General features: G+C 34.2%; 1 protein-coding gene across 5 annotated transcripts in view; it reads left to right on the top strand.

Moving 5' to 3' along the window:
* The window catches only part of CCSER1 (coiled-coil serine rich protein 1), a 1,108,361-nt gene that overhangs the window by 1,418 nt on the left and 1,080,519 nt on the right, over nt 1–26,424 (top strand). The window lies entirely within an intron of this gene.

The following is a 26,424-nucleotide window of genomic DNA, read 5'->3' as shown; positions in this document are numbered from 1 at the left end:
CGGAGCCGGGACGGCCTCTTGCCTCCGCCCGCTCGTCCTCTGGCGCTGGCTTCCTGGATTGGAGGCGAGAACCTCCCCAGCGGCGGCAGGAACAGCGGCGACTTCGTGTGGACAAATTGCTTTGTGGTGGCGCGTCAAGGGCTCCAAGGGTGTGTGTGTGTGTGTGTGTGTGTGTGTGTGTGTGTGTGTGTGTGTGTGTGCGCGCGCGTGTGCGTGTTCACGCTCGCGCTCCTGACTAATCAATGCATTGGTTCACCTGGAAAGAAAATCAGTCCTGAGCTGAAACCGCAGGTGTCCTCCCCCCCCCTTTGGCTTGTGTCCCAGGGACTTGTACACGCAGTGCCATCAACGGGCAGGGGTGCGTGATGGGGTGACGGAGGGATTTGTGAATGGTGCTTCTCTGCGCGTGGAGGCTGAGCCTTGCTGATGTAAAGGAGGAGGTATGCAGAGTGAGAAGAAAGGCTATTTATGGCAAAGAGTTGTGAAATTTCTCGGGGTTTCCTTCCGTGTTTCCTGAGCTTCTCTCTCTCCCTCTCTCCTTTTTTTTTTTTTTCCTTCTTTCCTCTCTCTCCCCTCTTCTTTCTCAGAATTAGAAGCAATTCTGCTTTTCTTCCCCCTCTTGTGGGACCTTGAATATGAGTGAAGGAAGTCAGAAAATCACTTGTCATTTTACAGATATAAGAAAAAGGCTTCTTAGAAGTTGCTCATCTCTTGCCCTTTAATGTTTTTATGTACTTAGTCTCCACTCCTCTTACCTCTTCAGGCCATCAATAGTACCTACAAGACAGAAGGTACCTACTTGGTTTCAGCAGCTTTCATTTCTAATATTTTTACGGTTGAATACCTTCCTACTGATATGTAACACATACCCTTCATCTCTACCCCTAGAAAGGCTATTAAAAATAATGTGCACACATTTTACCGTAAAGTTGGGTTTATTAAAAGCTTTGGGGAAAAGAGAGGCGGACACCTGGATGAGTTTATATCGATTATTACTGATTAGAATTAGAACTAGCTATGAAGAAAAGATCTGAAATACTATTAATCGAGGCTACAACACAATCAGTTTGTTTTGCTTTCTGTTTCTATTTGCTTTATAACAGGCACAAATACCAAAGACATAACTTGAAGCATAAAGATGCCTTAGGATGCTTTATGTGCGTTAGCAAATTTATGTTCTTAAAAGTGGCAACCTGTGTTTTCATAGAACCAATGATGGGTTGTCCTCATTATTTTAAATTGGGATGTCACTAAGCGCCTGCCAAGCACAGTGTTTTTAAAACATTGAAATTTCATATTGCAACTACTAGTTCAATAATTTCACAGAGAAGAGAAGTAGATTGACCAACTGATTGTCAGAGTGATTTGTCTTCATTTGGTATCAAGGAGCTCCTTATTTTGATCAAAACATGCCAAATGTTTCTGTTTTTCCAGTGTGAAAGTAGCTTTCCTTAAGAGTCCTGTTTATTTTGAAGACAAAACAGAGTTAAGAATTTGTTATTTTGATTTGGTTACGTTCATATTGGTTTAAAATACATTTTTAACAGTGGAGCACGTGCAGTTATATATATTACATTAGAACTTGGCCTGAGGCCCTACTCTGAGGGTTATTACCTTAATTTTCCTGAATCATTGGAATGTAGAAGTAATGGGAAAATTTTAAATGTACTTGATGAGCTGTATTATTGCAATCATTAAAAAGTAATATTTATGAATACTTTTTTCTTTGACATCAGAGAATGAGCAACTTTATTATTTTAATGATATATTTTATACTATAGAATGTTAATTTACATCAGACTTATGAAGTAGAAAATGAAAAATACTACATTTTGTTGATATTGAACACCTTACTCCATTTTATTACTCAGCATAGTATTCATAATAAAGGGCCTATTGTGGAGGAGCATAAGACTTCCTTGCTTCCTCCTGCCCTTCAGGAGCTTACTCTCCACTTGGGGCCAATCTGATGCTCATGCTTGAACAGAGTTAACAACCCTTGACAATAAGAGATTGCATCTCTAATGAAGACTGCAGGAGTTCAGAGCATGACAGTAACATTTCATACTGGATTATGTCTGAAAAGGCTGCCAAGGTAGGTAAGACTTGCTTGGTCTTGATCTTGAGGGATGAATAGGATTAGTGGTTTGTGGGTGAGAATATAAGGTATAAGATGCAAATCTCATAAATTTGTAGAAAAGAACAAAAGGTCTAAGGAAAGATAAGTTTGTTTTGAAATAGATTTTGATATTGCAAAGTGGCTGAATTTGCTGTGCAAAGTTCAGGGTGAGTCAGTTTCTGTGTACAGCATTCTGTACACTGTATTCTTGGAGTTAGTTGTCAATATTTCTGTACCTAAGAAGACAGATCATTGATTTTATCTTGCCTTTTAATGAAAAATATGCTCGATATATATTTATAGAGAATACTTACTCTAAATATTTAAATATACCTCATCACACTAAAGTGTTGAATTTCATGTTAATACCAAGGTGGCATCACATGAAATGAGGTGTTTAGGCTACATCCTTAACTAACCTTTATTAGATTTGCTCTAAAGGAAAAAGTATGAGATAATGTTAAAAAAACAAAAACAAAAACAAAACTGTATTAATAGTGAGCAGTCATTGAATGCTTAATATTTTATTCATATGAAATGTATAACTCATTAACATATTTTCTATATTTTTAAAGTTATTAGAATGCATCTGCATTATAGTTAATCTATCCTTACATTATTTTTCATGAATATACAGCTATGATGTGGGGCTTGTGAACAATTTTAGAATTGTAACAACAGTTTTAAAGATGTTGTAACTATCTTTTGATATATAGATTGTATTACTAATAGCATGCTTTATCTCTAAACATTTTGAACTTAGTTATTTCTTCTTTGTATATATAGTTGTTTTTATACAAGCACAAAACTTTAAAATGCATTTCCCTGTTTTAAGAACATAAGGGGAAAGATCTGACTTGACATTGAGATTCCCTATTCAATATGACACCCAAGAAGTATGTTATGGTGACAGTAAGGAAATAGTACAAATATTAGATATGACTTTCAATAAATAACAGAATAGAATTACTTTCAGATTAGCTGAATTAAAAGACTTTCATATATATTTTGTTGACGGTGAATAGATATGAGTTATTACAGAAGTGAAAAGCCTATTAAATCATCAGTTTCATATTCATGCAGGAATGGAATGATTTCCAATGCAGTCAAGGTACAGACCAGCATATCTGTTAATTGGTCTCTTTTGAGTTTGGTTTTGCACTATATGTCACAGGTGTATCACTTTGATAATGTAATCTCTCCTACTGTATGACTGACAGCTTCTGCATGATTTCCCTACTGGATAGTGACAAAATCTGTTTGCTTTATATTGAGGACATATGCTTCTATCAGCAATATTATCTTCACTATGCAAGAGTGGCAGTTAACAATAAAACATGAAGTCTGGGGTGGGAGAAGCAGTAAGAAAAGATGAAGAGATTGATGACAGACACTAACAAAAGAAACATACTTGAACATGTAGTATGCAAGAGTGGCAGTTAACAATAAAACATGAAGTCTGGGGTGGGAGAAGCAGTAAGAAAAGATGAAGAGATTGATGACAGACACTAACAAAAGAAACATACTTCAACATGTAGCTTAAACTAAATATAACATAAAACTGTAAAACTGACCAGTCTAAACTGCAGTTGATACAACTATCAGTTCTTGCTTTAAAATGACTGTATTTCAGTTTAAACTGTCTTTATGTGGGCTAAACAAAATGGCAAAAAAAAAAAAAAAATCAGTGGTTGAAAATGTGTGCTAGGGTCTATGGTATGATATTACAATTTAAAAAAATTTCTGCTTAGAACTTTGACAGATAAAGTTTGTTGTTTGGCAAAATTTCTGGCCTGATACCTAGAATAACTTAAAATGTCATTTTTGGTTTTGCATTTTTTACGCTATATTTACAATTTTAACTAAATTTATTAAAATTTTTGAACACTGTAACATTTTGATACTAAATAAAATCTAAAGGTCATTTATAAGGAAACATTTTATTATTTAATGGCAAATTCTTAACCTAGGGCAGTAGTTCTCAAAATGTGGTTCCCTGGGCAAAAGCACCAGTGAACTTGTTAAAATGCAATCCCGTTGAATGATTGAATCAGAAACTTTGGTGGAGTCCTCTATGTGATTCTTATGCACCCTAAAGTAGGAGAACCACTGACTTGAAGGCAGTGTCTTCCACCTATTTTGTACCTAAATACTTTCTTCAACTGGTAGAGATAACTAAGCTTTAGCTATTTAGACCTGGAAAATACTATACTCACCATCAGAACATTTTCATCTTAATTGAATTAAAAAATGAGTCTAATTCCTAAGCACATATTTGCTGTTGACTGGAGAAGCAATCTATATGTATAGAATTTAACTGAACGGTAAAGACCTCCGACTGACCTTACTGGTAGTCATTTACAGAACAAAAAATATGCACAGTATACAAGGATTGACTATTTTTTGTTTAGTTTTCTTGACTTTTATGTGATATTTTTGGTTTTGGCATTTATTATCATCTTCTCTATAAGATTACGGTTCTGCAACTGTAACTTCACAAGTGTGGAATGTTCTCCCGAAGTCTTATTACTGAAATAAATTTTAGACCACATCTCTACATCTTTCAGGATCAAAGATAATGTGTTCCAATCCTGTATCTCTCTTAGTAACCCTTCCCTCTCCTTATCCTCCCTCCCTGCCCCTCTTGTCGCATCTTCCTCCTTTCAGGTATGAGCTCAGTCAACCTTCCTTGGCCTCCTTTGCTACATCAGTTTCTCTCTGATACATTGTTTTAGTTCTCTGTTCCTCTACTTTGTGGTAGTCATTGCAGTTTTATGTGTGTTTGTGTGATTGGTTCAGTATTGTATCATTAGGTATTAACAGTGGCAAACACATAAATAATTATTTGTTGAATGAGTGTATACCTTCATTCTAAGGGTATATTATGTTCCAAAGACTGACACTTGAAAAAATATTTTAAAGGAGTCCTGGAATATATGTAAATATAGGTATTGTTTTTCTTTCTATTTTGCAAGTGATGAGATGTTTGTTAACAACAACAGCAATGGCTATAATGTGCTGAACATGACTTCCATGATAAGCACTTAAATAGGTTATGCCATGCAGTTCTCCTAATATTATAAAGTTTTGTGCGTATTTTAGAGGTGAGGAAACTGAGGTTCTGTTCTGTGATCTGCCAAGCTACCTACACCAAACTTTGACTTTTTTTTATTACAACGATGAATAAATTATGAAACCAGTAGACAGAAAATGTGAAGTGTATTTTCTCCTTATTCTGATTTAACTCAGAGCCCAGCAATATCTGTGCATTACTCACCCTGTTGCCATTATCTTCAGAGATGCCATTATTGTGTCTTGGGTGATTGGAACAAGTGATGGAGGACTTGCAAGGCTGAGGCTCCCATCTTCTTATTGCTCTTTTCAGTACCAAAGTTGTTTATCCCCAGTGCCACTCAATCACAATTCTTTTACCCCAACTGGTTAGACTCTCCAAACTTGTTAGTGAAAATTTAAGATGTAACCAAGTGTAATTTTCAGAATGAGTACCTTAATGCAGAGAATGCTCAAACATTAGATAGTCTCCATATTTGGAGATATGCAGCTTATCTTCTGGAATACTTCACACACAGCTTTGAGTACCATACTCAAGCAAAGTTGACCTTAGGTGCCGTCTGTTAATTCATTTTGACTCCCATGAGAAGAAAAAAATATTACATGGTCGTATCAGTTTAGTTTCTTTTGGCTTTTAATCTTTAACTTATTTATTTAAATATGTGTTTAACCAATATTCAAATCTTTGCAGCAAAGGAAATTTTTAAAGGCTGGCTCTATGGACGTCCATTGACTGTCAGACAATCAGAGTTAAATCTGGTTATTCTGAAGCCCTCTACTAGACTAGCTGGGCAAAATTTTATTTTCATAATTTGTTTAAATCAGTCAATAACATGAATAAAAGTAGATGCAAGTTATCAACAAGAAAAAAATAATTGGTTGTTTCACTGAGTACATTACTTATGGCCTACTTTGTAGCTTTTTGTGAGATTCTGTTTAGACTGTCACTGGAATCATTTAATCTTTAACTGGAGCCTCAGTCATGCTCCTGATTTAGGACCAATTCTTCTATGTAGTGGTAAGATGGACTGGCTTCTAGTCTCAACACTTTGGGACTTAACATCAAGCCACCCATGATGTCCAGCTCTTATATGATAACTTATTTATAGTAATGCTTCTTTCTCATAACTGAAACTGATTTCTCACCAAATATTTTCCCCTGAATCTTAATAACTTAATATCACCATTTCTTATAGCATTTGAGTGAGATCTTTCTTTTTACAGAGCCTTCTCTATTTCTTTAAGGAGTGGGCTCCTACCTCTGAAACCACATCATTTCCTGACCTTTTTATCTGCCAGCAGACTCACCACCCCCACCGCAGTAACCACTTTCCTGGATGTCTAAACGTTGCCAGCTCTTAGAGATATGCTTCATTTGCAGTACTCACTCTTGGACCTCCATGATGCCAACCACTTTTGGCATATTGCCCCACTCTCAGGTATGCAGGCTGGTTGGACTTCTTGGAAGTATTTACAGCTAGGTCTGTATATTGCTTTCCAGACTACAAGGCAGGTCTAGTTCCAGGTTCTAACCATCATTAGACTGCCTCATTTTGCTACATGTCATCTTCCCTTATCTGGCTGTGTCCTGCTATAGAGGTACCTCATTTATCACCACTGACAACAAACATTTTGTAAATGCTTATTATGTATAAGTCAGTCTGTTTCAAAAAGAATGCACCACATATGGTTCCTGAACAAATTATCCACATAAATAGAATACATATTCTTCCATATCTTTTTTGGTGACTAAATGTGATATATGTACACAAATATGGGCAGAATTTGCATATGAATTCTTTAGGGTTTGCCTGTTTCTCTTATTCAGTTGTTTATTTCTCACAATTACAATTGTTTATTTCAAGATGACCTGGCTCTTCTCCTTTCTCCTTTATGACCTTATTTGAATGTGTTAAAGAAACATACTCCGGACTGTGTGATACTTTCTCTAAGGTTCATTAATGAAACCTAGGGGTATTTCTGTGTTCAGGAAATGTTTGTTAAGCCAGGTATACTGCCTTAATTCAACTTTTCTGGGAGTTTTAGTGATACGCTTTCCTTATCAACCAAATTCAGACTATCATGTCATATTTCTTATGTACCTATTCACTGCAGTTACTTCTTCCCTGAAAAGTTTAATACTATGATTCTGTTAATGAGTTGTTGTATGTGTGGCTTTTTTTGGTTTTTGTTTGTTTGGTTTTGGCAATAGCAGCAAATGATACATCACCAACCTATATTAGGTTTATAAATAAAACCATACAAGTATATATGAATAAAGACATGGCAGAAATAAATGCAGATATAGGCTTTAACATTCTAGGCAATTCTTCAACTATTTTTATTTGTTTGATTGTTTTTTGTTTATTTGTAGATATACAAATTACCAGTGCATTAAGTCTGAATATATGAAATGTGTTTAGTGACTGTGCCTTTCTAATACAGTATTCTTTAAGACATTCAGGAAAAGCTTTAAAGGGGAGAACACATTAGATGAGATGATTAAGAAAAGGAAAAACATACCTCTAAACCAGACTCAAATTCAGTATGAGAAATGCAGACTAAATAACTTACTTCAGGTAAAGTTTCAAAATATCTTATTGATAACAAAACCAATGAGTCTGTGTGTCAGGGTTCCTGAATTTTCAAAGGAATGCTAACTACAGGCAGATAGCTCAAGAATAGTTTGATTTTGTTTTCAATTTTTAATACCATATTCATGTGCAAACAGACCCAAGAAAACCAGAAATATTCATTAATAAATGAGTTACTGAAAAGTTAGAATATACCTTCTATAGCAGTGATTTTAAAAATAAAGTGTAGATTACTAAATTGGGCCATCAGAGTCACTACAAATTTGTACACAGCAAGCATATAAATTTATAACAACATTATGGCTAAAATTAACTTTGAGGGGTATTGGCAGGTATCTTCTTCATCAATACCAGTTCAGCTTTTGAAAGGATGAGGGACCCTGCAGTGGGAGGGTCTAAGTTGATCAGAGGGAGAGGAAGCATCTTGGGGTGGGGAGAATCATGGGGCTCCTGAGTCCAAAACACTGAAAGGATAAAGACACTGCAGTGCTAACTGTCTAGTGAGGAGTAAGAAGGAATGCCTCCCAGGATATTTCTGAGGAGAGTCAGGTTCATTGAATGATGATACAGAAAATGCATAGCCCCAGAGGTCTAATGCAGGAAGTGATCGGATGAGGTATTTTAAAAGCCAAAGCATTTTAATTTGAAGGTAGGATAGATTGGTAAATTTGAAGTTTTGGAGATCCTTCAGTCCCCCTTTCAACCTGCTAGACCTCAGTCTCTCCAGTCACCTTTGATGCAAAGGAGCTATCCAGGGTACTAGGCTCTTGTCAAAGTTCTCTTGTAAAACTGTGCAAAATATTTTGTTGTTTTTGTTTTTGCTATTCATAGAGCCTGCCATTGCAGATGCTGTGTCATTCACTTGGAATGACTGAAACTTCCACCATTTGGTTTATTCAGTGGGTCCTTCAAGGCTCAATTCAAACGTATATTCAAGGAGGACTACCTCAATCCCATGCAAGAAGCCTATTTTGAGTTCCAGTAACAGCCTGTGTATATCACTGTGAAATCTCCCTTTAATGCATCATAATTCATTGCTTGCTTGTGCTTCATGCCCACTAGAATGTGAACTCTATGAGGGCAGTAATTTTGTGTTTTATTCTCTTTTTCAAGCTGCTTGTCTAAATCAGTGATGTGAAGATCCTCAGTAATTGATAAATGAATGAATACTGCTTAAGAGTGACTTGAATATTGCCCATCCTTCTGTGAACTACTCCAAGTGCTAGCCACTGTCCTGAATCACATCTAGGCTCAATTTGAATATTGCCCTCCATGGGTTTTTCATGGACTGAAAATTTGTTCTTAACATGGAACCAAGTATCCTAAAACGTCTAAAAGTCTTCAAAAAATGAAAGGATTGGAGGAACTCTAGAAACTGTAGTATATATACCATGGGAATTAGGGGATCAGCAGAATTTAAGGAAGCAACAATATAGGCCGATACGAAGGATGGGGGTCAAAGGAGAGTCTGGTCTGTCACTTCCTCAAACAAGAATCCCAGCCATCCACACCACACTCATTCTCTAAGGCCTCTGGAATTGGAAATGTCCTCTCAGTTCCCACAGCCCAGATCCAAATTTTGAAATGCCTGCAAATTGGAGGCTGTGTAAGGCTGGCAGAATTCTTTAACTGAATAAACAAATGTTACTAGGTCCTGTATATATATATTGGTTAATGAAACATACGGTTTCTCTCCTCCCTGAAGCTTATCATTTAGTTCCCAATTGCAGTGTCCATATTATTCATGGTCCTTGGCCAGACTGGAACTTGGTAGATCTCTTTTCTCTGTCTTCTTATAGCCATATTAGTGACTTCTGAACTGCCATAAAAGCAAGTGTGCTTGTTTTCAGTTCTCCACACCCATACATATCACTACTCTGAATGTTCAGTGTGATTATAAGTGACTACATTGTTATAGAAAAACTCTTTTATTTACACATAAGGCATCCTGTCACTGGTGTGGTATTGACTTAATGGTCACTTTTGCATGATGTTGGTGAGTTGTGTACCTGTCTATATCTTCCCTTACAGGACAGTTCAAGAATAGTTTAGGTACCACAGTTTTTCTTTTGGTCAGAAATTCCCTGTATTTCAAGTGCAAGAACCATAGGAAATGGTTGTGTGGCCTTTTCGTGGGGGATATTTTACTTTATAATTCTGCCTTTCATGTTTTTGAAATATACATACTATCTATTTTGTATGTCATGCTGTTTCTCTTTCCTGTTTTTATTTTTTTCTTCCACTTATTGCCAGCAGGAGTGTTTCAATTATGAAGCATAGATGGAAAAACTATATTAGTTATTTTTAACTCTTGGAGACCTAGTTATATAACTCAAAGAAATAATATGGATTAAAAATAGATGTAAAAGAAATAATTTTAAATGTGTTAAAAGATGAATAAAGCAAACATTTTCTGAAACCATCTTAAATAAACTCATAGTTCAGAAAACTAATAATTTCTTTGCTAAAGATTTAGAATTATACCAGATAATGTGACTATCATTAATTTTATGGATTAGAAACCACTAGAGTCATTTTCTACTAAAACTAGAGATGAAACACTCCCTATAAAAACTAGGGTTTAGTCCATCTAAAAGAAAAGTTGCCTTAAAACTGTTTCGAGGGTTCCTATGATGTGTGTCACAATTTAGGTATTTTATAACATAACTGTTAGGAGAAAGAGGTGAATTTTAGCAATCATGTGAATCATTTGTGTTGTGTAAGCATAGCCCTAGGACTCCTCAACATTCGGTCAAGCCTAGGACCCCTTAGGGACCAAAAGTGATGATTGCCTCCGATTTAGAGTGTGGTCGTGAAAAGATGGGGGCCTGCTGTGATTACATTTTTTTCTCAACAGAAGATAATGCAGTTTACACCCCCATCAAAACCAATTTAAGTGCCTGTACAAATATTACTGAATTAAATGTTTTTACTAGAATATTTGAAATTAGTCAAAACTTGGATCAATCTTGTTATATATGTACATATAAAAACATACATATGTATGTAGTAATGTAATTTTTTATAATGGGATCTGTCTTATAAAAATTTCTTCTAATAATATAGGTAGTTTTAGTTTTTTTTTTTTTTTTTTTTGAGGGGCAGAGGTGAATCAGTCAGTGACCTCCCGAAAAACAGCCAGTTGTATTTGTATCCATGTGATCTATCTGCAAGAAGATTCATTTTAAGGAACTAGCTCATGTGATTGTAGAGGCTGGCAAATCTGAAGTCCATAGGGCAGGCCAGCAGGCTGGAAACTTAGGTAGGATTCCTTCTTTTCCAAGAAATTTCAGTTTTGCTCTTAGGCCTTCCACTGATTCCATGAAACCCACTCACATTATTTAAATCAAATGATATAGACATTAATCATATCTACAAAATACTTTTCACAGCACCATCTAGACTAATGCTTGACCAAACAATTGGGCCTACAGATAAGCTAGCCAGAGTGTCACATACAATTTAACCATCGCAGAGGCTGACAGATAATAGGTTAACCAGCCTTTTCTTGTTTACATGATAAGTTTACTTATACATGTTTTTCCTTTGGTCAGAGACACTTTAGCATTGGTCATTTATTCCTATTTGTAGGCATGGGTCATTCATTTGTTCCTTACACATTTTGTAATCATTTATTAAGCATGCACTGTGTACAAGAGACAATGCTAGGCAATTGAATAATTTTAAAAAGTGAATGACAGAGGCTAAATCAGATTCTAAGTGTGTTAATTCTAGTGGAAGAGCCACAAGTATAATAGATGACTGCATGATAAGTAAATATGCAGAGCAGAAATGTGCATTTTTCAGTCCTGTCAATTTAATGTCATTTCCCCCATGAGCAATAAAAAAAATCATGTCAAAGGTTAATATGCCAAGTTACTATGCTTATTAGTTTAAGGATGACTCATATGTAAAATTGGATTATGAAAGTATGCTTGCCCACTGCAGGTCAACCTCATTTAGACAATGTTGGCCATGCATACATTCATTTTAGCACATTAAAAGATTTGTATTTGTATTCAACCTATGCAAAGGTGATTCAATATATACTCAAATATATACTCAAACAGGTCTGACAAGTGGGCTGTCATGTTTTATTGATAATCTGATACTTTCTATAGTACAGAGCAATAAACATTTTCTTTACTGCATCCAAATGAGTGTTTTCTCATAGCAGTTTCTCCTTCTAAAAACTGTATTTTATTTCTATTTTATTATTCAATGAATATGAACTTGTCTGCCTGACTTTTGAGGCCCTCTGTAAACTCACCACACCTTGCTAGTTCAAACATAGATCTTCCACTTTGTTAAGGTCGTGTAACTTAGAGCACTCTCTCACGCACAGTATGTGCATTTCATGCTTTCTGTTTATGCAGATCTCTGCTGTCATTAATAGTCCTGACTCCATGAAACCTTCCATGACAACTTTAACCCGCCTGGGGAGTTTCCTTTGCTGCACTCTGAGTTGCAAGCAACACCTAGTTGGCACTAGACAATTAAGTACAGTCTGTTCTGGTACAATGCATTTGTACCAGAATTTGTAGTGTGAATTAGCTCCTACAAGACTGGTAAATAGGAGAATTATGTTAGTAAAATGCAGAAGTTGGGTCATGTATGATTTTCACTCAGCATATTAATATTTAGCTTTACCAAGTAATTAGAGCTGCAAGCAAAGTATACTAAGGCAGGCAAATGCAAAATACAATAGAGGGATACCCTTTTAATCAATCTACTTTCTCCTTTTTTTTTTTTTAAAGGAAAAAGCTTATGTATATGTATGTATATTTCCTGTATTACTTCTTTTTTGATAAGAAATTCTACATGTCCTTTTAGGCATACAGGGTAAAAATTATTTTGGTTTTATGTAAAACTTTTTGTTGTAAGGGCATAGATTTTGAGTGTTTCTGCAAAACCCTATTTTTGAGAGTTGTAAACTCATATTTATTGTCCAGTTTTTCAGAATGAAAGAACACATATTGCAACACCAGGAATTGAGGACGTTTCGTTCAAATAATTCAATATTTATTGAACATCAACTCTGTGCTAATGTTGGGTATATGAAAAATGAACAAGATTTACTTTTGAGTACACAGGAGACTAAGTCAAAATTGTGTGTGACGGTGGTTCTATTGCTTACTTGGATCAGTGGATCAGGAGGAAGAGAGACAATAAGAAGTAACTGTGACCTTTGTGCATTTTCCTCTCTCTGCCTGGAATGCTCTCTTATTCAAGCTTTATTTAGCCATTTTCTTCCCAAGCTTTATCTCTCAACTCAAGCATCATTTCTTTTTATTATTTTAGTCTCACACAGCACCATGTACCTTTCTTTTGTAAGACTTAAGGTAGCTGTTATTTTACAATTATTCATGAGATTATTTGGATAATACTTTTCTTTTTCTTAGACTGCTCCATGAGAACAGAGATTGTGTTTATTTATTCCCATCTTTGTATTCTTATTTTCTAGCAAGCTTGAAAACATACACAAACACGCACACATACATAGCAGGTATTAATATATACATATAAGAAGTGTAATACATATTATATATAGAAGTAATTCATTCACTGAGTTTTATTTGCATGAATGGATAAATAGATAAATGAATTTTTCTTTCTTTTCTGTATTTTTTAACAACTGAACTTAGATATTCTTCCTAGAATGAGTCAGTTTTTTTTTTCTATATGTATCACTTTTATCACCACATTTCCTGTAAATCTATTGAAATTTGTGGCTTATGTATTTGTTTTATACACTTTTATTAAATCTATTGTGGAAAGAAAAATATTTTAGGCCCCAGAATTTCTTGTTTACATCTTCTAGAAATTGCAAAAAGTTTTAAACACACAAAGCCTAAAAGCTTAAAGAAGTAGAGAACACTATTTTTATTACTTAATTTTTACTTATTATTTGGGTAAGAAGGATGACTTGAAACCAGGCCCTAAAAGGAAAAATCTAAAATAAATAACTGACAAATTTGGAGGAAAATATTGATATTTTTATTAAAGTTAAGAATATTTGAACATCAAAATTGAACACCATAAATTGAGTGAACAAACAAATCAAAGGCAACACAATATTTACAAGAAATATAACCCAGAATACTTAAGGAAAGCCCACAACACAACAATAGTATGACTAACTGCCTAACAGAAAAAAGTAGAGTGAAACATAAATACTGGCAGCTTATAAAAGAGGAAACTCACTGGAAAGTGTGAAAATATGCTCATCTTATTAATAATTAGGGAGATGGAAACTAAAACAGTGGACTGTCATTTCATAGCACTCATAATAATGAAAATTAAGGCTTGGCACTACTAGGTTTTGGTAGGAATGCAGAGTGTTGCTAGTATGCATTTCTCATGAGATTGTACATCATTATAAACATGTAAGTCATAACCACTTTCATAATATCTAGTAAAGTTGAAGATGTGAAGAGTCAATGATCAAGAAGTTCCATTCTTAAGTTTTACATTAAAGATATTCTTGCACTTACGCATCAGAATACATTTTTAAAAACCATTCAGTGCAGCATTTTTTAAAATCGTGAATGGAAAGAAACTATATTAGCTGCTAAATTTAATATACAGTAAAAAAAAAAAAGTACTTGTTCATTTTACAGGAGAATAAACTGATGCTCAGAAAGCTGTGAACTAATTGTCCACAGTCACAGTTCTGAGCTGTTTCCCAGGTCCATGTTTGCTGTCAGTTTGCTGGCATCCTTAATACATGTGAGACAACTGCAGATTCTTTTCATATTGCATCCCCTAAACACTTCTTTGTGTACCCATTGCTTATAAGGCCCAGCATCCAAGCTCTAAGACAGAAACTACTTTTTTTTTTAGTGAAAGATAGAAACTACTTGTCAAGTTACTCCATCTATTGCTTTTTCTTCTAAGACTTAACAGTTGGAATTTGTTTCTTAAAATTTCACTTGAGTATATCTCAGCTTTCCTGAACTTGCTGCCATACTTTTGCCTAGGTGATGATCACATTGTTGCCAGAGCAATTTTATTGCAGAAGGCCATCTCTACTATTCATTGGATTAACTGTAATTTCAAAGCTCATCAATGACATCTTTACTGTTGCCCATTTAATATAACATGTAGGTGACTAGGTTATTTTAAGTGAGACATCATTAAGTCGAATGCATGTGGATCCCCATATACCTCTTGTAACATTCATCCCACAACTATTAATAATGGCTTCGCTGCCACTGCCTTGGGAATGTTAGTTGAAGTTTTTGTGAATGTGGATTCTGACTTAATTGATGCACGTAGTGAAGCACTGAGTAAAATTGTTTAAGTAGTGACGGAAAAGAAGTGAAGTAGTAGAATGTGATTACAGCATATCTAGTCATTATTTCAGGCATGAAATGCCAACTAGATTCTTAGGTGACAATGGCAACTTAGAGTGCTTAGAGAATGCAGTATGATCGCATAGGATTTTTATGCTTGCTATACACCACAATCACATGGAACCAATTTCAGATATCCAGACTATTGTAATCACTAATATGCCTGTGGAAACATTTCATTTAAAGTATTTTATTTTAAGCCTTAGTTTCTCCTTTTTGATTTCAGATGTCCCATTTATTCATTTTGATCAGTTACATACTTTTTTGTATCATCCAATAATTAAACTATTATGATCTAACATTTTAAAAATCAACCAAAGGAATCAACTGATCTAAATTAATTACTGCCTGAGTAATATTTCCGCAAAGTTTTAGGACCATTATTACATTTACTTTAGTGAATAAAATCTATTTTCTGGCTATATACAAGTTTGATTTAAAAAAAATGTCTGGTGGCCAATAAGCTTCCATAGTATCAAGTAATATTATAAAATATTTAAAAAATTGCTTTGTAGATGACAATTGAAATGCTAATCCTGTTCTTTGTTACTTTCTACCTTTAAAATATTCTAATCTCATAGACCTGGATTAGATTTCAAATAAAAATCTGAGAGTAGAGCACCTTTCCAGTTTAACAAACAAAATACATCATTTTTTACGCATAGGGTCACCCCAACTAAGTCAATGTAGAATGCCAGATAATCAAAATCATGCTTAAATAATTAAAGAGTAACATTATTAAGTAAAACTAGGAAGGATAAAAGAAACAGTAATTGTAGTTCTGCCTGCCTTTTGTGTTATATGTTATTGCATTTAAAATAAAAGTCCATTCCTGTACCAATGTTCTCTTTAGTTTTATGCTCTGCACTTGTACTTGGATTCACATTGTCCATAGACTTGGGCTGCTGGTCTATATTTAGCATTTCAGGATCTATTGAACTAAAAGTGGTTTTGTTTTTCAAATTCACAATCTGTGGATATAGGAACTAGATAAACGTGTAGACAGTTAAAGGAATGTGATCTTTATGCAATCATTGTCTTAAAGATCATGTTACAGATGTTTCATTATTGTTTTGACTGTATTACTATATTTTCTATCTGCGAACTGTCTGATAATCAAACTTACATATTTTTCCTTTGGAAATCTTTAACCCTGGAGCTAAAACAGCATCCTTTGGACATTTTTAACCCTAGCAATAAAATTTAGCATCGTCAATTATAAACAATAAACACAAAAATAAAATAAAATTCTACAGATTATAAAAATTAAAAATAAGACCAGAGTTTTCATATTATGATGATCCATGAACTCATAGGCATTTCCTTAGGGTGCATTTTTTCTTGTGACATTGACAATATGAAAGAGGTGATAGACGTCCTGAAATAATTTGTGAAACACTATTATATAGCTTTGTAGTTGGCATTTGCTGAAAGCTAATTGCTACGAGGTATCTAGAAAGTAACATTCTTACCTCTCCCAAGACTTAAACAGAAAACAAACTTTAAATGGAAAATATGTTTCAAATGAAATATTCAACTGAAGTTCTGATGAGCAAGAATAAGAGAGATAAGTACTGCTCTTCTTTTGATATATAATTCTATAACCTCCTTTTTTACATTCCTGTATTTCTAGTCTTTTGAAAAGTGGGACCAAAGTTATACAGCACAGATGTAGAATTTTAATCTAGAGTGCAAGAATAGATCAGAGGAATATTTTAATATGTAAAGTGTCTTTAAATTTTTATCGAGTGTAAAATAATACCTTTCCCATATTATGCTTTTTCTCATGTTTAAATTTAATAAATGATAAGTGTATAATCTTTAGATCATTTTCCCCCCTCTTAAAATCATCTGTCCTACAGTACTTACTTCTTTTGATTTTGTCTGGAAAACCAGTTACCATCCTTTCTAAGTTTGGTCCAACAGCTTGTATGTGGTTCAAGGAATAGACCACAAAAAAGAAGTGAGTTAAATAATAAAAGATAGAGGTGGAGGTAGATTAATTTAGTAGTAATTTTGCTAACTTTTAACTGTTACTGAAATTGGCTAAGATTAGTGTAACTTTATATTAGCTAGTTTTGATGTGATCAGATGATGTTTATAGAATACCTTAATAGTTGATGATTATTTATCCAAAGGATAATACATCTATTAGAACAGCATGCTTTTTAAAGTGAGTTACTGGAAGATGATCAGTTTTCCTTAACTTGAGGATGTGACACTACTTTGGCCATACTCTGTGTATTTGACTCTTCTCAAATAGGCAACAATGCTACTATTAATCTCTGAAAAATCAGATTACTTCCCTTTTAAGACACTAAGATATCCTTGTAAAAGTCTTTAACATATAGGTAAATATTCATTTTCATGATCTCAATAATTTATGAAGTTAAACCATAGTGTTTCTTTTAATTGTCTTTAGGCTACTACTTGTATTTTGGTCATTTTATCTATTTATTTTCTTAGTTGCTTTATTTATTTACTCAATGATTTATTTACTTTAGATTTTTATGTATTTTTATTTATTTTTATGTATTTTCAAGACTATTTACAAACTTAGAAACTTAACAGTTATTGAGTACCTTTTAAGTGCGAGGCACAGTGCTAAGTGCTCAATTTTCATGCTCTCATTTCTCATGGCAACTCAAAGAGATAGGTTGTTTATAATTTCCATTTTTGTTTGTAAAAATTGAGGCGTATAAAAATTAATTTGTTAAGGATTAAACAGCTTGTATGTGGTGGAATAGCTTGTTATTTCTTCTCATCTTATGTAACTGCTTATTATATCAGATAAAGTATTACATTTAAAATTCTTTATAAATTAGAAGTTATTTCTGGCTTATTAAAATATGCATTTAGTACCTATAGGTATACAAGTAATGTTGGCAATGTTTAAGCACCTAAGAGGCTAATACAGATTGTTTTGAAAAAAATAATTTTCTTGAATACATGCTTCAAAACCATTAGTATTAGAAGAAATCAGTGTACTGGAAGCAAGAGGCTTAAAGTCCTAAAACTCCATGACAAAATTATTTCAGGTTTGAAAGTGAAGTGACTACATCAGCAAACACAAATATTTAAAATAATTTTCACATTTATATTGCAAAACAGAAATGCCATTCCATTGGATATACTAAAGTGACTTCATTCAAAGAAAAATAATACTACATGTGATTGTGAACTTGTGATGTGTAGATTAGAATGTGATTAATTTTGAGCAAGATAATTATTAGAAGATTGTTTCAAGAGTGAATTTTAGTAATTTAACTTTTTAAATTACAAGCACTGTTTGGGAGGTGAGGAAACTAATGGTCCTTCTTTTTTCCCTCAAATAATTATATGTGCATAAACAAAGAAATAGTATTTGTAAGTTCTCGTAGTTAGTAGATCACCTAGAGTGTCCATGGATTTACTTTGAAAAACTCAGTATTAGTTTCTTGAAAATATTCCGTCAGAAAAAAAAAGAAATGTACAAATCTTTTGCAGTGTTAATGTACTTGAGTTGACAACATATTAAAAAAAAGTGCACAAAGGAATGCATATTCTATAAAAAATGTAGTTTTATAGTACAGGGTTGGTACAGATATGCTCCTGGTCATGGAATGAAGGACTTTTTGATTAGAGAGAATCACAGAGGTAGGAATCTATCTGCCTGCAGTAACCACTACAACCACAGCATCCCTCAGGAGAAGTTTTAGTCTATGAATTGCTTTCCCAGACTGTCTCATTTGAACCTCACTGGACAGTTGTTTTAATTTTGGCTTTGCAATGGACACACCTGAGGATTGGAAATTAAATGTATTTCCTTTGACCTCTCTGTTAATTCGTGATTCTGGCTTTAGCAAACCAGTTTCTTCCTCTATCACGTTCTCTCATGCTGTCAACTGAGCCTCTAATCCAAACATATCTGTACATCTGTTTTCCTCTCATAGGGCACAGGAATAGGAGTACTGTCTTTTGATTTCTTGAGTCATGTTTCTGGTTGCTTTGTTTTACAAGTAGATCATGTGCTTAATAAAAGATGTGAGTAATGAAATATACTTTAGAATGTGAAAGGCATTTTGATTTTGTAAGAACTTTATGCTTCTTGTGGCATCTTGCGGCATCTATTTCAGAAATCCAATAATATTTATGATAGCAGATGATAGTCAATACTGATAGCACTTTTAGTACTTACCAGCCACTGGTATGTATGTTACACATATTAACTCATTTAGTCCTTACAATAACCAGACAGATTGATGATAATTTGCTTGTTTTACAGATGAGGACACTGAGGTCAGGTAAATAGGCCAACTTCACATAGAATGTAGAAGAGCAGGGGCCAATTCATGCGGTAGGGCCCGGAATCCATGCTCTTAACTTCTTCACTGTTCAGACATGGAGCCTAACTGGAGTTTTTTCGTAAACATTTTCATATTTTGTCTTGTAAATGCAAGCCATTTGTGGCCCTTTCAAAAGTAATGGTGAAATTGTTTACTACTTTTTCTTTGGTAATTAAAGAATGCAGTTGACTCCAGTGTATGTTTGAGGTAGTGCTATTAACCCAGCATCGGCTGGGAAATGACAAGTAAATGTCTGCTGTACCTTCTATTCAGGCCCAGCAATGAGTGATTCTTAAACATGTGCTCATCTTTGGGAGAGAGAAGGAACTAACTGAATTAGAAATGAACTAATGAATAATTTTGTATTCTATATGACAGTCTTGGAAAAATGTTCATAGTAAACTAAACCATGAAACTTTAGATAATTTTTTCAAAATCATAAACAAAAATTTTATTACAAATCTATTGATCTTGAAATTATTTTGAACTTTGTTTAAAACACTTAGTGATGTAGAAAAAAAGAAACATTCAATGAAGGGGAAAATATTTTTCATATTTGATTTGTCTGTGTTATTAAAATGAATTACTGTGTTTTTCAGTGTAATATCAGAAACTTTATAGATAGGACAACACTGTATGAAAGTCTGAAGTCATCAGTGTTTAAGCTGACTTTCTGAGCTGTGTTCCAATTTTTCAAAGGACTAAAAATCAATATTAATTTTTATTTTAAATTTATTTTTCTGTCCTTTTTGAATAGGTAGCCCATAGTAATGTTACTTTCAGGTGTGGAAAAATGTGAAGTTTCACACATTTCTAGTAAATTATTGCTTATTGGTGGGGACACATGTTTTCAGTCCTGCCTATTGCCACTTTAAATGAAAGAGATTCATGATCCATGACCAATTATGTATATGTAGAAATTCACCTTTTTTTAAAAAAAGATTACTGTCTTGTGAAGTGTTCTGAATGTAAAAACATTTATTTGTACTTGTAACTTACTCATCTTCTTCATCCTGTCAATGTTCTAAATGTAATCAGCAGTGTGTTGTTAAAACCAATTCTGACCATCATGATCTTTTCATGTATAGGACACTGTATTAAAAAGAAAGGGCAATCTCTTAAAAAGTAAGCCAGGTTTACTCGAGCTAAGTATCTTTATAGAAAACACATGTGATGTAGTGTGTAGGTTTAGTATTTATGTATAGATGGCTTTAATAACTTGTCTATTTAAGGATCTAAATAGTTTTTAGTTCAGTAAACATATACATAGCCAATATTTCTTATCATTTTGGTATTATTTTATTGTTTTATGGTTAGAGTTTATTTAAAATATCATCATTAAAGTCTTATTGAATGGATAAGCATTCATTTTTTCCCCCTCCTCACAAAAGTAAAGCATTTGATTTAATAAAATGTTCCACAGCCATGCTCTGGGTTGACAAAGACTTGCTCGGTTGATTAGCATGAATGAGAATATGAAAGATTTAAAGCAAAGCTGTCAAAGCAATTAGAACTAAAGTCCTCCTATCGCTGAATAATGGAAACCGTGCCTGGAACACTTTCAAATGTATCTAAGGAAATTGTACTTATGCAAAACGAAATGATAGTGAATAAAAGAAACGGAATAATGAAAGCCAACAGAGGCAAAATTGTCCAGGTAGCATTTTAATATATTCTCACTACTATATTTTAGAATTATTTAAAAAACATGATACAGGGTTTCTACAAAAAGGTATATTTATAATGTTCAATTTAGGAACTGTTTATTTAGATGCAAGATGTTTAATATCTAATTGTTTGAAAATATTTAATTTTAAAGTGATTCTATAGGGTTTATAAAATCTACCATTGGGATATTTTCCCATAATTTAAAATTTAAACCAATCATTTAAAATGGGATACAAATATTGAAGCTACAAAACAAATTAATAAGCATTTAATATTTAGTATATTCTCTTAATGCTTTTAAATCTTAAAAATTTAGAATGCATTAACAGAGTTTCAGAATATTTTGTGTGATTAAGAAGACTCATGGTGCAAAGAATGTAAGTGGAGAGAATACTTAGATAATCATTTTATATTTTTATGAAAACAATTGATTCTAGGAGATAATTACATAAATTGGTTTTTTCCGTTTGTTCAGTTATTCAATATTAAGCAGTTATTCTATTTTTACAATGTATAAGGCATTGTGAAAAATACCAACAGGAACTACACAGGTATCTGACATTGATAGGCTTGTGTTCTAAGGAAGTAGTTATGACAAATACACCATATACCCTACTGCATTAAATAAATTGTAAATGCCGTTGGAATGTAAATAAAAAGCTATATGGTTTTGAAGGAGAGATTATCTTCATCTACATATTGTATTTGAATTTGATTATAGGGTATCTGTATGTATGTCAGTTTAAAATGTTTTTTCCTACAAGTAAGTAATCAAAGTATCTTAACACAAGGAATTGATTGGTTCATATAACTAGAAGAGTTCACATGGAGAGCAGTGAACAGATACAGTTCAATCAGAGGTTCTGCTCTATTTCTCTCTGACATTATCAGCTCTGCTCTTTTCCTTGACTGTTAGGAGAGTGGCAGGGGTGAATTCTGAGAACTGTACATAACAATCTCTAGAAGAATAAATCCTGCCCCAGTATTTCAAGGAAGCATTCTAACATTTGCCTTGATTGGAGTGCCCAGGATACATGATCACTCTTAACCTACAGCCTGGATGGAGAAATGTGCATATTACCTAAGTGAACCATTCTCAACCTTGGAGGTAGAAATGGGGCTTGATTTTCCTTGAGTATTCATCTGCATGAGGAGAGTTCTGGGGATACTGCACTGAAAGTCCATGTACTGTTGGAGAATGGATCATGAATAGGCAGCCTGCAGTATCTACTGGAGTACGATATAGACATTCAAACATCAGGAAGGACATTCAGGCAGAGTAGTTTATGTGAACATATGAAGGACAGAAAATATATGTGTGTAGAAAGCACTATTTCAGTTCAGCTGGGTAGAGTATGTCTGAAGGAAATAACAGCAAAAGGGTAAATTGGAATCATATGGTAGAATACCTTGAAAGCTGGGCAGTGAGATTTGGAATTTATTCTGTAGATCATGGGAAGTACTCAGCATTTTGAGCAGTAGATCAACAAGCTCAGACTTGCTATTAGGATTTAAATTTGTGAGTGCCAGGTTTTTGTTTTTGTTTGAAAAGGTATTGCGAGTGAATCCTGGTTTTGCCTTTAGCACCTGGTTACTTTTTTTTTTTTTTTTTTGAGTAAAGGTAGATTTATTTAGAGAGATACATACTGCATAGAGTGTAAGGCAGGAGAAAGGCAAGGAAAGAGGTGTGGAAATTGGGTGCTCAGGTTAAAATAAAAGTAGGTACATACTCCATATCAGAGTACGGGTCATCTCCAAAGGGGAGGGAATGAAAATGGCCGCTAGGCATGGTGTTGCCAGTTTTTATAGGCTCAGTAGCTTCACAGGCCTACAGGTGGGACCATTCTAGGTACCCTGGGGAAGGGGCTGGGATTCCTAGGAATTGGGCCACCGCCCATTCTTTGGCCTTTTGCGGTTAGCATTGGGACTGTCATGGCACCTGTGGCCATGTTGTTTATCATGCTGTTACAGTGAGCATATAATGAAGCTCAAGGTCTTCTAGCTCCTGGTTAAATGTTGATGTCGTATTCTGACATAGGGAAGGAGATATGAGGCAGTTTGAATGTCTAGTGTAGGTATCTTGGAAGATGGTTGTTTCTTTACTAGAAAGAGAAAACACAGTTGGGAAAAGTTTGAAGGGGAAATTGATGAGGAGTCAATATTTGGATACACTGAATTAGCTACTTATGGAACTATTGAATGACAAACTCCTTAGAGTTCAATTTTTCTAACTTTATTTTACAAGTGAATAATACTCACAGAGTATAGTGACTTACTCATTGCTTTATATTTTGGAGCTAGTTTTTACATCCACTTCTCTTAACTGTAAGCTCAATATTCTGTCCATTTTAACATAGCTGCCTCCATGTTTGATACACAGATTGGTATGTTTTGCCAGCATAATAAACAATGCTTAACATTTATTGAGAACCACTTTATTTTAGGCATTGTGCCAAGTCATTTTTACTCTTATGAATAATATTTACTCGATAAGTGTAGTAATTAAAATCTTAGTATCTAATGTTACTGAATACTTACAACATAATCTTTCACTGTGTCAAGCAATTTGCATGTATTATATACTGTACTTTTAATAACCGTTCTATGGTAGGTAGTATTATTCTCATTTTACAGATTGGAAAGTTTCAGGGTTATGTAACATGCATAAGATCACACAGCCTGAAGGGACAGAGCAAGATTTGAATCCATAAAATTGTTGCACTCAAACCAGTGCACGTGTGCACTTTCAAAGTAAATCCTTAAAATCGTTTAGTTTGATAGAGGAAAGAGGGTAGACTGAAAAGAGTTGTACTTGGAAGTTAGAAATGTGAGACTAAAATTTATCTAGAAGTCACATCTAACAGATATCACAGTAATACACATTAAGATGGGAATTGAAGCTATGGGTTTGGGTTGTATTTACAAGGGAGAGGCTAAAGGAAGAAGAAAAGAGAATAAAGAGCTAGAATTTGGGGTGAAACAATAATACTGAGCAACTGAAAAAACAGGAGCATCAGGAGAGTTCAGTGACAGAAAAATGCAATGGAGATGACATTTTCAAACCAAAGAAGTTGTGCAAAATCTTCAATGCTACAAGAAGAGCCTATTAAGGTTGATGGCTAGGGGGTCATTGGAGGCCTTTTGGGACACTAGTTTTAATCAAGTGGCAGTTACAGAAAGCACTGGAAATAGGGTTAATGAACTAGTGCAATGGCTATTTATAGGTGGAGAGAGATTCCATTGGAAAGGGAAATCTTGAAGAATCACAAGGGAGGTCAAATAGGTAATGAAGCTTGATGATGCTCTGGGAAGAACTAGAACGGAAAGCACTAGTGGAAAAATAGTTCTACAAAGGATGGCAAGAGAGAAAAGAGATTGATGAAGATTCAGGAGAAAAAATTCTGAAGCAAAGTACAGTGAAATTGGTAACAATCTCACTGGTGATCCAGTACTCTCAGCCCAGTAATTGACTAAACCATCAGCGTACTTGGCTGTGTTGGTTTTGCCAAATACCACATGTATCACATTTAATAAATTCCTTAGAAACAAAGACTTAAAGTTCATATCCTGCTGTGGAGAAAATGAGCTTACCCCCACCCCCCAAAAAAAGCTGCTGGTGAATGCTTAAGTAAAATGTACAACTTGTAATATCTTAAGTGGATGTAAAGAGAAAAGTGTATTAACTCTTTAAACTTGTGAAGTCTTCAAGTTCCCTTTCGTCTCTTTGCTTATCCTGTGTTCTTTTCCTTCTGGCTGAAGATTTTTGCTTGAGTTATTGCAAGTATACAGTAACCACCTTCTCTTTTCACTCTTCCTCCATGCTGCATAAGAGGAGATTTCACAGTCACTTTATAATAATAGTCAACATTTATTTGGCACTTACTGTGTCCCATGCACTGTTCTAATGGCTTAGACATAATAAATTATTTATCCAAGCAGCTCTGAGTTAGTTATTATTTTTATCCAAGTGTTCTCAGCAAATGAGAAAATTAAAATACAGAATTGACATACTTGTTGATGGATTAGCTGTTTGCATTCTGCTATAGTTAATTCAAATGCAATCAGTATAATGATCACTTTTAAACTGTATGTAAAAATGTGAAATTAAAGAGCTTCTTTTTGTAAAATAGAATTTTTTAGGCAAATAGAGAAATATTGCATTGCATAGAAAGGGTATCAGTATTAGGTCTACTTTCCTGGTTCAGAAGTTAAAAAAAAAGCTTCATTATCTTGGAAGGTGGAGTGTACTGAAGTGGGAAAGGCATAAGTTGGTGAAAGTTTTAGGTACCGAAGCTGTGAGCCATGTTCTCTCAGACTGACCCTCTTTTTGACTTGGCAAGCTCATTTTGATTGTTACCCTCTCCCTGGAATATCCGTTGACAACCTGCCTTACCTGTTTTCTCCCTGAGTGCAAAGCAGAAGGCCTTTCCCCCATTAACCTGCTTTCCTTTTTCTGTTTCCAAAATGAAAGATTGATATTTTACATATTTACATGTTTTATGTGCTCTGGCATAAATTCTCATATGTTCCATTAATATTTAATGGTTGGAATGGCATAATCCATAAATATATGTATGAACATCTATGTATATATTTCTCCCGTCATTTCTGCATCTGATAATGACATTTTGGACAAATAAGAATCTTTGTCATTTTTTTTTGAAGTATAGTTGGTTTAAAATGTTATGTTAATTTCTGGTGTTCAGCATAATATTTCAGTTATACATATGTATTCATTTTCATATTTTTAATTATAGGTTACAAGGTATTGAATATAATTCCCTATACTGTACACTGTCAACTTGTTGTTTATGTATAGCAGTTAATATTTGGAAATCCTGAACACCTAATTTATCCCTTCACCTCCCCCTCCCTTTCTCCCCATAAACATAACAGAAAATGGAAGTTTGTTTTCTATGTCTATGAGTCTGTTTCTGTTCTGTAAATAAATTCATTTGTGTCATTTTTTTTTTAGATTCCACATATAAGTGATATCATATGGTATTTTTCTTTCTCTTTCTGGCTTATTTAGCTTAGTATGGCAGTCTCCAGGTCCATCTGTGTTGCTGCAACTGGTATTACTTTATTCTTTTTTATGGCTGAATAGTATTCCATTGTATGGCTGAATAGTACACCACAGCTTCTTTATTGAGTCATCTGTCAGTGGACACTTAGGTTGCTTCCATGCCTTGCCTATTGTAAATAGTGCTGCTATGAACATTGGGATGCATGTACCTTTTTGAATTAGAGTTCCCTCTGGATATATGTCCAGGAGTGGGATTGCCGGAACA

This window comes from Camelus bactrianus, chromosome 2 (genome assembly GCF_048773025.1).
Source record: "Camelus bactrianus isolate YW-2024 breed Bactrian camel chromosome 2, ASM4877302v1, whole genome shotgun sequence".
NCBI lineage: Eukaryota > Metazoa > Chordata > Mammalia > Artiodactyla > Camelidae > Camelus > Camelus bactrianus.
The sequence above is the reverse complement of the archived record's forward strand: the minus strand, read 5'-3'. Positions and strand labels throughout refer to the sequence as shown.